This window comes from Poecilia mexicana, unplaced genomic scaffold (assembly GCF_051168715.1).
Source record: "Poecilia mexicana isolate PSO_F unplaced genomic scaffold, ASM5116871v1 scaffold_5, whole genome shotgun sequence".
In the NCBI taxonomy this organism is placed as follows: Eukaryota; Metazoa; Chordata; class Actinopteri; order Cyprinodontiformes; family Poeciliidae; genus Poecilia; species Poecilia mexicana.
Window position 1 is genome coordinate 4,703,771 of NW_028263374.1, and position 3,552 is coordinate 4,707,322.

Sequence of the window (3,552 nt, forward strand, 5' to 3'; positions counted from 1 at the left end):
AAAAACTATTTGTAAACCTTGATGCTGTTCGCTGCATGTGAGTGGTTCTGAAACCGTGACGTTGAGCTCCAACTGAAATTTGTTTTAATGTGTTACATGTAATGGAATTAAGTTGGTCAAACTTAATTTATTTATGTTTGTTTAGCACGACAACTTAATATTTACTTGGATAAACTTTATTTGATATATCAAATTATTTCAATTCTTTTAAGTTTGATCACCTGTTTTCCTTTCTTCAGTGCACCCCAGAGAAACAGCCAGAGCTACTATGGTATAGTCAAAACATAAGGTATCTTAAAATGGTGATCCAAATCACACACACACAAAAAAAAAATGGTGGGAGCAAGATTTCAGTTTCTAAATTTAGTTTAAGTTACTTTCATAGACTTGCATCTACAAATGTAGCCAAAGGTTCTACAAAGGACAGCTTCATACCAAAACATAACTAACTTTTTAGATTTTTATAAATTAAAAAAAAATCCTATTTCTCTTTGCTTTATTTTTCAACCATTTCCTTCTTGAGTCAATACTGCTAACGCAGAGCTCAGTAAACTGAACTGTCGTAAACAGCTTTACAACCACATGTTCGGATGCCATTTATATCATAAAGAAACACTGAGCAACAACTAAAGGTGTAAGTAGAGCTCCAAGCAATTAAGGCTGTAGCTGTAAAGCTGTACATTAACCCGATTTAGCAGGGGTAATTTATGCTAGGTGCTGTCTGCAGTATTCCTCGTAAGGTGACTTGGTGCAGCCATAACTTGTGCATCGTTTCTATTACATCCAGATGTTACACCACAGATGCCAGTGACATCACGTTGCAGCAATATCTTTGGAAGACAACGGATTGATCGCCTAGCACAAGCCTGGACTTCATGGGTTATATTTTACTAATAAACCAGGAAGCTCAGACAATGATTTGTGCTCTAAACACGACATGAAGAGATAGAGAAGCATGTTTGATCCCAAATCTAAACAGTCATTGAGTTAAACTGTAAATATCAAGCAGAAAATGGAGGGAAACCAGGAAACTTGTTCCCAGTATGCTGTTTTATTTTTTATTTTTTAAAGCTTTTACAAAATCCTTTCTTCTGATTTTTTTTTTCTCTCTCCCAGGCATGCACACTGTGCAGCCATAAAGACTAAAGACCCACCCTGGGACCTTTTTTCCCTGCAGAAAAATGAGCTCGGGAGCCTTTTCCGAAAAAATCAGCATGAAGCGCTGCGCCTCTGACAATACCTGCCGGTTTCCAAGCAGCTGAGAGGAAAACACTTACCGGGACACACAGCTCACTGCTGCACAATGAAACACTTTAACACAGCGGGGAATAATTCGCTTTTTCTTTTCACAAAAGTTGTTTTTTGAGGGGGGGGTTTAAAGGACATTATTTTACCACAGAGTTTTTCTTGTTTGTGTTGTGATAACAGGGCTAGAGCAGAATCAACAGAATCCCACAAACTCTTACTTTGGCTTTGCTATTTATTTGCAAATCTGCCACCAGTGCGGCATTCTGACGGAAATAATTAGCATATCAGTTTCTGAAAGTCTTATTCACATGGCCAATCTCACAAATTGCTATTTCCTCTCTCTCTCACTCTGAAGATCTGGCACAGGAGTTCAGTAAAAGTTATTTATATTTTCTCAAATCTGGCTGCCGTCTAATTCAACAGCTCATAAACTGCCAGGACGAGTGGAGAGGAAACATGTTATTATTAGTAGTAGGAATAATAACCTGCATTTTGTGGGGTTTGCACAGGGGGAATAGGACATGTGCAAAGGAGAGGATGGGGAAAAGCTTTAAAAAAAAATCTTTTTTCTTTACATTTTATCTCATTACAACCCCAAAGTGTATTTTATTGAGACTTTCTGGAATGAAATAATGCAAAGTAGTCCAGAATTGTCACGCACTGGGAAAACACAAAGTGATTTTATTTTTTCCTGATTCCTTGTTGTTACTATTGTTGTTTTTGGTCTTTTTTTTCCCTTACCGTGCAGCGTCTATGAGTGTTTTGAAAAGTGCTTTATAAATGAAATGTATTATTGTTATTATTATTGTTAATATTATTACTACAAATCAAAGTCTGAAAAGTGAGCAATATGTTTGTATTCAACCCTCTTTAACTCTGATGTGCCTAAATTAAACTCCAGTGCAACCAACTGAAAAATAATTTTAAAAAAAAACAAGAAAAATTAGCCATCTGAGTGTAAATAAATGTCGACGTAAAATATCCGTGAAGGTTTCAGAAGTATGTTGAGCAACATTAGTAGAACATGAATCTGGCAGCGTCATGTTTTGGGGACATCGGATGGAGCTGAATACGAGGCAGTCCTGGAAGAAAACCTGTTAGAGGTCGGAAAAGACCAGATGATATTCGAGCAAGAGACCAGTCAGAGCTTACAGTTGAATCATATTCATATGTTAAAATGGCCCAGTCAAAGTCCCAAACCACATTGAATTAAGAATATGTGGCAAGACTTGAAACGTATTCTTCACAAGAGCTCTTCAAACCAGCCTGACTGAGCCTGAGGCGACTCGTGGTTTGCTACAACTCGTAGCTCATCGCTTCTTTGTAGTCCAGACACAAAACAGACTAAATTTACTCCGAAATAAAATCCTAACGCTAAGCTAGACATTTGGGGAAAACATTTCATTTTGTACAGTTAAAACTTGCCTTGGTTCCTCGGAGTGCAGTCGCAAAGTGTGATGCAACACAACAGTAAGCATGTGTTGGTTTATCCAGCTCAGGTTTCAAAATGGTCCATATTTATTTATGAGAAATGCCCAGCCTCACTCAATGTCTGACTTTAACCAAGACCAACAAATTTATGTAATAACAGAAGAGGAAACTAGAGACACATTGGTGTCTAGGTTTTGGGGTTCTCACCAGCCTCACATATAAACACGCTTTTGATTGGTTAGGATTGGCTCACTCTGTCTAAATCAAGTATCTTAGGGTTGACTTGTGTTTTTGGCAGCAGGATGTATGATTTTTTTATTTCCACTCCACCGGTTTTGTCCAGAGTCAGGATTGGATTCTATAGGAGGTGATGTCTATTTACATCTCAGGGAGTTGCTACTGCATGTCGGTGAGGCGTTTCGTACATTGATGGGATTTTCTTCAGGCTGGTCAATCCTACATCTTATTCGTTTGAAATTTAAATTGGTCTGTCCTGATATAGTGTGAAGAGAGGAAGAAATTGAGTTGTTAAAAGTGCTCTCATCTTGTTTTAATACCGTACACGGGGCTTACAGTTTGTCTCCAAAAGAAGGGGCGGAAAACCTGATTCAGTCATGTTGCAACACTGCTGTGAAAATGATTAGCATACCCCACAAAATGACAGCTTGAGCTGTGCATCTGGGAAGCAGCGATTGGTGCCAGGAAGTCCTTATTGATACACCAGTGACCTCTAATGGAGAACTGGGAAATCTGTTGCCTGCTGTAGTGTAACACCAGGCACACAGACGCAGGAGAAGAAATTAGAGTGTGAGGAGACAACGTAGCTAGTTTGTTGAAATTCCCAGACAGAACTCAACAACACGACAGCCAACC